The sequence below is a fragment of the Trachypithecus francoisi genome, unplaced genomic scaffold, assembly GCF_009764315.1.
Source record: "Trachypithecus francoisi isolate TF-2019V2 unplaced genomic scaffold, Tfra_2.0 Lachesis_group6, whole genome shotgun sequence".
NCBI lineage: Eukaryota > Metazoa > Chordata > Mammalia > Primates > Cercopithecidae > Trachypithecus > Trachypithecus francoisi.
In genome coordinates this window covers 48,767,752-48,779,332 of record NW_022681471.1, presented here as the reverse complement: position 1 = coordinate 48,779,332, position 11,581 = coordinate 48,767,752, and positions in this window count along the sequence as shown.

The window sequence follows — 11,581 nt, the reverse complement described above, 5'->3', positions numbered from 1 at the left end:
CAGATATTAATATACTGAATGTTACTTTTAGTGGCATTTGCAGGCTGCCTCTTTCTCTTAACAACAAGTCATTGACATTTTTTTAGGCTCTGGAGCATGATGTACTGGACACAAATTCACGCTGTTCCACTCCCTAATTGTGCACTCTCAGGCAAAGTCTTTATTTTGTCTGTCTCTCTGGTTTTTCATTTACAGACTAAGAATAATGTTATGTCTATCTCAGAAGGGCGCTATGACTATTAAATGAATCAATACATAAAAGTAATTAGCACATTTAGAAAAAAATATATAAAAGTAATTAGCACATTTAGAAAAAAATATAAAAGTAATTAGCACATTTCTGCATAAGAAAATTTAGAAATTTTAGTCTCACGCTGTCATAACAAGTAACTACAAACTTCAGGTTTAAAACATCAGTAATTTATTCTCTCACTGTTCTTGAGAGCAGAACTCTGAAACCAAGATGTCAACAGGGCCATGCAACCCCCCAAAGCTTTAGTGGGGAGTTCTTTTTTTCTTCTTCTCACATCTAGTGGTTCCTGGTTTACTTGTTTTGTGGCAGCGTGGCTCCAGTCTCTGCTTCCTTTTTTTTTTAGAGACAGGGTCTCACTCTGTCTCTAGGCTGTAGTGCAGGAGTGCAATGGAGCAATCATAGCTCACTGCAACCTCGAATTCCTAGGCTCAAAGGATCCTCCCACCTTAGCCTCCCAAGCAATGAAGACCACAGGCACGTGCCACCATGCCCAGCTAATTTTTCTGTTTTTGTACAGATGGGGGTCTCACTATATTGCCCAGGCTGGTCTTGAACTCCTGGCCTCAAGTGATCCTCCAGCCTCAGCCTCCCAAACTGCTGGGATTATAGGCATGAGCCACCGTGCCTGGCCTCTGCCTCCATCTTCACATGACTTTCTTCCTATGTGTGTCAAGTCCCCCTCTTCTTTCTCTTATGTAGACACCAGTCATTTGATTTAGGCACCAACCTCAATCTAGGATAATCACATCTGGAGCTCTTTAGCATAGTTATACCTGCATAAATCTTATTTCTGGGTAAGGCCACATTCACAGATATGGGGGGTTAGGATTTAGTGATACCTTTTTGTTCTTTTTATTTTATTATTATTATTTTTTTTAGAGACTGGGTCTGGCTATGTTGCCCAGGCTTGTCTCAAACTACTAGCCTCAAGCAGATTCTCCTACCTCAGCATCTCAAAGCGCTGGGATGACGAGCATCAGCCACCACACCCAGTTTGGAGTTACCTTTTTGGGTGACGCAATTCAACCCAATACAGTGATATAGGAGGTTGCAAAATTACATGTAATATGAGATGTTATTTTCTGTGTATAAATACAAATACATGCATGCATAAGTATACAAATACCTGCATAAGAAAACTTCTGGAAGAATATAATGCAGATGCAAACATTAACAGGTTTGATCTTTGAGTGTCATGTTTGTGGTAAATACAATAGCACAACAAAAAGTAATTAGGGGATGATTTCCTTCCTGACTTCCACCATCCTCAGGTATCTCATCCTACAAAAAAAAGGGCACCAAAGCTTATCCATTGTATAAATATGTATGTGTTTCTTTTCCTGCTGCTTCAAATCTGTATGATCTCTATGAGATGTTCATATTTAAGTCATATATGTTGTTAGAGGGAGAACACAAGAGAGGCTAAACATATATTTATTTTAAACATTATAGGACTTTCTATAGATTTTCTCTTTTCTCCTTGCAAGAGCTGTGTGAGGTATTTAATATGTCTGTATTGCGGATGACAGAGATCAGACATGATGAAGGAGAATTTAATACTCCAGGTTCATATACATCTACTTAGAGGCATGTGTGTGTGCGTGTGTTTGTGTGTGTAATACACAAAATATGTTCATATACCTATATTCTTTTGCAAAATTTAAATAATATTAAATATATTTTTTTCTTGCAACTTGCCCTTTCCATTCAGTATGATAGCTCAGGATATTAATTTCCATTTCTTAAGTTATGGTAATTTGGCATACTTTCAAAGTTTCATAAGTATGTATATTGTTTCATGTGAATTACCTGTTGGTAGCGTTTATCCATTTCTTCATTCATGAGTCGTGTTCATTCCATATTAAGAATATTAATTAGAATATTAAAGAGTCAAAGTAACCACTAGAAAAAAAAGTATTAACTTTTCTAAATACCAATAAAAAAGTAAGGCCAGTTGAAACAGACAATAGTGAAAGTCCTAGTCAAATTACATATAGAATGTATTTGTATGTGTAAACATGGTAACAGAACTGAGCCCAAACATACAAATATGCTGATTATATCAAAAAATATAAATGGGGCTGGGCACGGTGGCTAACACCTGTAATCCCAGCACTTTGGGAGGCCGAGGCCGACAGATCACCTGAGGTCAGGAGTTCAAGACCAGCCTGGCCAACATGGTGAAACCCTGTATCTACTAAAAAATACAAAAACTAGCTGGGCACCTGTAATCCCAGCTATTAGGGAGGCTGAGGCAGGAGAATCACTTGAACCTGGACAGCAGAGGTTGCAGTGAGCCGAGACCATGCCAGTGCACTCCAGCCTGGGCAACACAGTGAGACACCATCTCAAAAAATATATATATATGTGTGTGTGTATGTGTGTGTGTGTGTGTGTGTGTGTATATGGGCATAACTTACTTATCAAAAGAAAAAGATTTTCAGGCCGGGCGCGGTGGCTCAAGCCTGTAATCCCAGCACTTTGGGAGGCCGAAGCGGGTGGATCACGAGGTCAGGAGATCGAGACCCTCCTGGCTAACACGGTGAAACCCCGTCTCTACTAAAAATACAAAAAACTAGCCGGGCGAGGTGGCGGGCGCCTGTAGTCCCAGCTACTCGGAGGCTGAGGCGGGAGAATGGCGGGAACCCGGGAGGCGGAGCTTGCAGTGAGCCGAGATTGCGCCACTGCACTCCAGCCTGGGCGACACAGCGAAACTCCATCTCAAAAAAAAAAAAAAAAAGAAAAAGAAAAAGATTTTCATATTGCCAATTGAAGCAAAGTTCAAAAATGTTTTTTCAATAGATACACCTCAAAACCATTCAGATAGGTCAAATTTTAAATTAAGTAAATATACACCGAGCAATTGCAATTTTTTTAAAACAAGCATGTATTACAATCTTGATATTTAAGAGGGTAGATTTGACACCAGAATGGTTTAAAAGAGCCTACTTGGTAATGCTAAAGAATAAAATTTACAAGGAAGATGTGTTATTAATATTTATGCACTCAGGCCAGGTGCAGTGGCTCACGCCTGTAGTCCCAGCACTTTGGGAGGCCGAGGCAGGTGGATTACGAGGTCAGGAGATCGAAACCATCCTGGTTAACACAGTGAAACCTCATCTCTACCGAAAAAAAAAAAAAAATTAGCCAGGCATGGTGGTGGGCGCCTGTAGTCCTGGCTACTCGGGAGGTTGAGGCAGGAGAATGGCGTGAACCTGGGAGATGGAGCTTGCAGTGAGCCGAGATCGTGTCACTGCACTCCAGCCTGGGCGATACAGCGAGACTCCATCTCAAAATAAATAAATAAATAAATAAATAAATAAATAATATTTATGCACTCAACTGCACAACAAAAATATTCATAGTCCAAAAAATAAAGGAGCTGCAGGGAGAAATAGGAAGAAGCATGCTAATGATCACTTATTTAAACACAATTTCCTTAACCAAAGAATGATAAAGTTGCCAAAAAATTTGCTGAGTATACAGAAGACCTAAACAACATAATGCAGTGGGTAGACAGATATGCTGAATTCAGAAGCCTGTTATTAGACAATACGTGGACATTCATGAAAATTGGATCTTTCAGAAGCTGTTAAACAAATCTTAGAAATAAATGGAAAATACAGAAGAAGACTGCAGAATTTGATGAGAATAATGAAGAAGAAAATGCAAAGCCAGGCGCGGTGGCTCACGCCTGTAATCCCAGCACTTTGGGAGGCCGAGGTGGGCAGATCACGAACTCAGGAGATTGAGACCATCCTGGCCGACATGGTGAAACCCCGTCTCTATTAAAAAATACAAAAATTAGCTGGGTGTGGTGGAGCACACCTGTAGTCCCGTGCACCTGTAGTCCCAGCTACTCGGGAGGCTGAGGCAGGAGAGTCACTTGAACACGGGAGGTGGAGGTTGCAGTGAGCCGAGATGGCGCCACTGCACTCCAGCCTGGGCGACAGGAGCAAAACTCCATCAAAAAAAAAAAAAAGAAAGAAAGAAAAAAGAAAAAAGAAAACAGGAGGAAAAGAAAGGGAAAATATAGAATGTTAAAAATAACAAGTGGGAAATAGTTATCAAAACATGGAGAGTTTCAAGATCCTTCAGTGAATAATTTGCACAACTCTATTCAATTACATTTAAAAACAGATGAAATGGATAAATTTCTAGAAAATTACAACTTATCCTAGTTGACTCCATTAGAGACCAAAAGTCTAAACAGACCTAAACAGATCAACTATGTAGAAGAAATAGAGAAATTAGTTCAAGACCTCTCCCGTAAAAAAAGCACAAGACTAGATACTTCCACAGGAGAATTCTACTAAACCTTTAATGGAAAGATGTACAAGTATATAACTGATCCCAAAACCTAACAAAGGTTTCATCAAAAATGGCCAGACATGGTGGCTCACACCTGTAATCCCAGCACGTTGAGAGGCCAAGGCAGAAGATCACTTGAGGCCAGGAGTTCAAGACCAGCCTGGGCAACACAGCAAGACCTCATCTCTACAAAAAATTTAAAAATTAACCAGGCATGGTGGTGCACACTTGTAGTCTCAGCTACTCAGGAGGCTGAGGTGGGAGGATCACCTGAGCCCAGGAATTTCAGGCTGTAGTGAGCTATGATTGCAGTACTGCACTCTAGCCTGGGTGACAGAGTGAGACTCCATCTCAAAAAAAAAAAAAAAAAAAAAAGAAAAAAGAAAAAAAAAAGATTTCACCAAAAATTAAAATTACAGATCAATCACAAAGAATATGAAGGGAGTTTCTTAACTATCAGTAAACACAGTCCTACAGCACATACACAAATTGTCCTCCAGATCACAGCATTGTAGAGCTTATTCCAAGAATGCAAACGTGTTTCAATATCATTAAATCCAATAATATGATCTATTGTATCAACAAAGCAAAAAAGAAAAAATACATGATCACCTCAATAGATACAGAAAAGGTTTTGATAACATCCCAACATCCATTCATGTTTAAAAGAACTCAAGAAAATGGGAATTGGTGGATTTTTTTTGGTGGATACTTTCCTTTTTTTATTTTAATTTAATTAAGTGAATTAATTAATTTTTTTGAGACAAAGTCTCTCTCTGCTGCCCAGGCTGGAGTGCAGTGATGTGATCTCGGCTCACTACAACCTGTGCCTCCCAGGTTCAAGCAATTCTCCTGCCTTAGCCTCCTGGGTAGCTGGGATTACAGGCATGCACCACCACACCTGGCTAATTTTTGTATTTTTAGTACAGACAGGGTTTCACCACGTTGGCTAAGCTGGTCTCAGACTCCTTACCTCAGGAGTGATCCGCCACCCTCAGCCTCCCAAAGTGATAGGATTACAGGCGTGAGCCACCACACCCGGCCTGATTTTTATTTTTTAGAGACAAGGTCTTGCTATGTTGCCCATGCTGGCCTCAAATTTCTAAGTTCAAGGAATCCTCCCACCTCAGCCTCCTGTGTAACTGGTACTATAGACATGCACCACCACACTGGGCTTGGTGGATACTTTCTTTTTCCTTTCTTTTTTTTTTTGGAGACGGACAGAGTCTTGCACTGTCACCCAGGCTGGAGTGCAGGGGTGTGATCTCGGCTCACTGTAAGCTCTGCCTCTCAGGTTCACGCCATTCTCCTGCCTCAGCCTCCCCAGTAGCTGGGACTACAGGCACCCACCACCACACCCAGATAATTTTTTGTATTTTTTACTAGAGACAGGTTTCACCGTGTTAGCCAGGATGGTCTCGATCTCCTGACCTCATGATCTGCCTGCCTCGGCCTCCCAAAGTGCTGGGATTACAGGCATGAGCCACTGGGCCTGGCCTGGTGGATACTTTCTTAACATGATCATACACACAGACAAATGTGCACACACAATCCCCTGGGGCAAAAAGCCAGCATATTACTTAGTGGAGAAACACTAGAGGCTTTCCTGCTAATACAAAAACAAGACACGATGCCCACTTATCTCCTCTCATATTTGACATTGTGTGGGAGGTATTATCCAACACAATTAGCAAGAGTAAGCAATTAGAAATAAAGGAAGGGGTAAAATTATTTTTATTTGCTGATGTGATGGTTATACATTGGATAATCCAAAGAAACAATAGAAAAATTATAACAAACAAAAAGAGAATTTAGCAAAGTAGCAGATTATACTATCAACATCAAAAATCAATAATTTTCAATATACAAACAAAAATTCAAACATATAATGAAAGAGAAGAAAATTATTAGCATAAACTTAAGAAGTAATGTCCAATACTTAAAACAGAAACTTAGACTCAAGTAGGACATGATATTCTTGAGTAAGGAGACTCAATACAATTGAAATGTTAATTTCCCTATATTAATTTATTAATTAAACCTGATTCCAATAAAAATACCATTAGCTCTTTTTGTGGACTTAGACACGTTGATTATCAAAGTTATTTGGCAGACTAAACAGCAAGACTAGGCCGGGCACGGTGGCTCACACCTGTAATCCCAGCACTTTGGGAGGCCGAGGCGGGCAGATCACAAGGTCAGGAGATCGAGACCATACTGGCTAACACGGTGAAACCCCGCCTCTACTAAAAATACAAAAATTAGCCAGGCGTGTTGGCGGGCACCTGTAGTCCCAGCTACTTGGGAGAGTGAAGCAGGAGAATGGCGTGAACCCAGGAGGCGGAGCTTGCAGTGAGCCGAGATTGCCGCACTACACTCCAGCCTGGGCGACAGAGCAAGACTCTGTCAAAAAAATAATAATAATAATACAAATTTTAAAAAAATAAAAAAATAAAAGCAAGACCAGTCAGATAAACCCTGAAAAAGAAGAGTGAAGGAAGGGGGTTACAGCTGGTCCTACCAGATACTAAGACATATAATAAAGTATATACAATATGAGTGTGGTACTGACTCATGAATCGATAAAAAAACTAATGAAACAAAAGAGAAAATATTGATATAGGTCTAATCATATTTGGAAATTTAATATGTGATTAAGGCAGCATTTCAAATCATTAGAGATATAATTGATTACTTAAATGGTAATATTGTGATAAACAGATAACCATGTGTTTAAAAAGCTAAAAACGGGCTGGGCATAGTGGCTCATGCCTGTAATCCTAGCACTTTGGGAGGCCAAGGTGGGAGGATTGCTTGAGGCCAGGAGTTCAAAACCAGCCTGGTCAACACAGTGAGAATCCCATCTCTATAACAAAATTTAAAAATTAGTCGGCTCTGGTGCTGTGCACCTGTAGTCTCAACTGCTCAAGAGTCTGAGGGGAAAGATCGCTTGCGACGAGGATTTCGAGGCTGCAGTAAGCCATGATCGCACCACTGCACTCCAGCCTGGATGACAGAGCAAGACTGTCTCGCTCTGCCAAAACAGAAAAGTAAAAATGAACTCATTTCTCCATCTTAAATCAAGATAAATTCTAAATTGTTCAGATTTAAATGTAAAAATGAAGCCATCTAAGTATTAGAAGAAAAACAGTGAATTCCTCTATAATCTGGAAGTAGGGAAAACTTTTTAAGTATGATTAAAAATCCAGTGGCATTAGGTGGCAGGACACAAAATGAACCCCAGGCCTCAGTGCCCTCATAGACTGTGCTTTTTCCTCTGTGGAACCTGCAAGACAGTTGGGAGGGAAATTGGTGTTGTGCTCCTATTTCTGACTAACGGTTTAATCATCTTCCCAATCTGTTATTTACTCATCAATCAGTAGGTGTCTACTGAGTCTCTACCATGCTTCACTTCCAGTGGTCTTGTGCTATGAAAGCTACATGTAAGTGCCCACAAGATCTTGCAAGTAATAATGGAGCTCTGTAGGCCAATCTGATACACATCAAACAATTTCAAGGGAGGATTCAAGGCAGCACACTTGGAAATGCTTAACAGTTTTCTGCATCAGTCTACTCATCTCTTGCTAGGCCATGGGATGTTTTCTTTTTTTGTGAGATTGTTCATACAAAATTGGGTGCATTCAGGGTGGTATGGCTGTAGACTTTTCTGAGATTATTCAGAGATTTCCCCCAGGGGCCAAATGAAGCTCTGAAGAGTACCTTCTTCAGAGGGAAGTAAAAACCACTGCTCAGTAAGAGTAGCTCTCTACCCTCAGGAGGCCAAGTATAAATGACACAGGAGGTAAGGACCCTCACTGTCTCTTACATGGCAGGGGCCCTATATTGGTTTGATGGAAATTTGGATCAAGGCTGGCTAATATGATGCTGGTCTGGGACTGCCACACAGGAATGGTTGGTGTCTTCAGAGAAAAACCCTTGATATGTTTTCACATACAGTTGGTAAAATTTGAACTGGAACCCAGGCCTGTTGACTCCTAGTCCTATGCTCTTCCTTCCGTGCTGTTACCCTCATACTGAGTAAAGTTCCTGTCTACTCCTCACTTCTGCACCAGAGTCAGTTCACTCACTTTGTGTGCCAATCTCAGGAGGGCCATGCTTTTCCATGGCTCAACACTGGAAACAATCATCCCAATCAGAGAATAGCAATTGTCAAACCTTTCTGGGTATTATTATATTGTCAATAAACATGAAAAGATAATTGAAAGAGGGCACACCCTTTAAGCCTGCAATCACTCCTCTAGTAGTGTTTCCTAAGGAAGTGGTTAACCATGTGCACATAGACTTAGACATAGAATGGCTGTCCTTACAGATTGCTCATTTTAGTTCTCTGGCATGGGATGAGTTTCAAGGAAGAGAAAGAAGTAAGGGGAAAAGGAATCAGGGACAAGGAAGAGGGAAACAGCTTCACATACTCATATTCTCTTGTCACAACTTGATGGTTCTACCAAGGATTTTGATCATAGGCAAAGAGGGAGATCCACCACTACTGAATGATTCCCACAGTCCATAAGATATTACCCACCCACAAGCAGTCTCACGTTCTCCATAGCCCTCATCTATCTTTCTTCTCATCGGAGGACAATGGTTCTATTTCCATGACTCAAACCCTAGAGGCTCTTATAATACTCCAGTGCTCTCTGACAATGGTTTACGATAGGGATGAAAATTGAGACTACAGTAAATCCTCACTTTTTGTCCATAGGTTCTTGGAAATGGCAACTTCAAGTGAAATGATGTATAATGAAACTCCTTTTACCACAAGCTAATTGATATAAACAAAAGTTAAGTTTTTGCTTTTATAACAGTCTGTTTATAAAAGCATCACCAAATGTTTAAGTAAAGATCAAAACACTTCTAATATTAAACACTGAAATAAATTTGAGCTATACTTACTGATATGGTTTGGATCCATGTCCTTGCCCAAATCGCATGTCCAACTGTAATCCTCAATGTTGGAGGTGGGGCCCATTGGGAAGTTATTGGATCATGGGGGCAAATCTCCCCCTTGGTCCTATTCTAGTGATAGTGAGTGAGTTCTCTTAAGATCTGGTCATTTAAGTGTGCAGTACCTCCTCCCTTCCCATTGGTCCTGCTCCTGCAACATAAGACACCTGCTCCTGCTTTACCTTCCACCACCAGTAAAAGCTTCCTGAAGCCTCTCCAGAAGCAGATGCCATCGTGCTTCCTGTATAGCCTGCAGAACTGTGAGCCAATGAAACCTCTTTTCTTTGTAACTCACCCAGTCTCAAGTATTTCTTTACAGCACTGTGATAACTAATACATCTGCATTTAAGAAAGATTAATAAGAACAAGATAATTATCTACCCAATTATCCCACTTCAGGGTCACCGGTTGCTGAAGCCTATCTTCAAAGCTCAGGGTGCAAGGCAGGAACTAGTTCTGAACATGATATCATTGCATCACAGGGTGCACATGTACCCACGTTCACTTACACTGGGACCATTTAGACACGCCAGTTCACCTAACCTGCAGATCTTCGTGATGTGAGAGGAAACTGGACTACCCAGAGAAAACCTAGGCAGACATGGGGGAGAATGTGCAAACTTCACAGAGATATCAGCCCTGGCCAGAAATCCAATTTTTCCCCTGTTCAGTCTTATAATAAAACATTGAACAAAATGACAATATTTCAGGACCCGCTATATTTCAGAACTGTAGAAGGTTGGTCTGGAATCGTAGTACATACAGGGCTGTGTTTCCAACATTTTCCAGCTTTTGGAAACCTGTTGAACTCTATCCTGACAGCCACTGTTTGCATGGTCTTCAGAGTCTCTGACGGGAACGAGAGTAAGAAATATGCCACTCATAATGCTTTTAAATTTTCAACATTATAATTTAAAACTACTACAGCTCACTATTAAAAACAAACAAAAAGCAATGGCTTGGGAAGCCTCAAATATCAGTACCAAAAAAGATTAGGGCAACCAGGGCCCTGGTGGCTTTGTGTCCAGAAGTGGTGGGTTCTTGGTCTTGCTGACTTAAAAAATGAAGCTGCGGACCCTCACAGTGAGTGTTACAGTTCTTAAAGATAGTGTGTCTGGAGTTTGTTTCTTCAGATGTTCAGATGTGTCTGCAGTTTTTTCCTTCTGGTGGTCTCATGGTCTCGCTGACTTCACGAGTGAAGCTGCAGCCCTTAGCCGGGAGTATTACAGCTCTTAAAGGGGGTTGCTCTACCCGGTGGGTTCATGGTCTCACTGGCTTCAAGAGTGTAGCTGCAGACCTTTGCAGTTAGTGTTACAGCTCATAAAGACAGCACAACCTAAAATGAAAAGCAGTAGGATTTATCCTAAAGAGCAAAAGAACAAAGATTCCACACTTAGGAAGGCAACCCCAGCAGGTTTCCACTGCTTGCTCAGGCACCCTGCTTTTATTCCCTTATCTGGCCCCACCCACATCCTGCTGATTGTTCCATTTTACAGACAGCTGATTGGTCTGTTTTACAGAGAGCTGATTGGTCCGTTTTGATAGGGTGCTGATTGGTGTGTTTACAAACCTTTAGCTAGACACAGAGTGCTAGAGGGAAAAGTTCTCCAGGTCCCCACTAGATTAGCTAGATACAGAGCACTGATTGGTGCATTTACAAACCTTGAGCTAGACATGGAGTGCTGATTGGTGTGTTTACAATCCTCTAGCTAGACATAAAAGTTCTCCAAGTCCCCACCCTACTCAGGAGCCCAGGTGGTTTTGCCTAGTGGTTGCCACACCCAGCTTCGGATGGAGCTGCCTGTCAGTCCCTGGCTGCGTGCCTGCACTCCTCAGCCCTTGGGCGGTGGAAGATACCTGCGGCCAGGGAGCAGAGGGTGCACCCGTCAGGGAGGCTCTGGTGAGCTGCAGCCCATTGCGGGGAAGGGCGGGGGAGGGCGTGGCGGGCTGCAGGTCTGGAACCCTGCCCCTGGGAGGCGGCTGAGGCCCTGGGGGGAATTTGAGGGGGGCACAGGCGGGACCGGCAGTACTGGGGGACCCGGCGCACCCTCC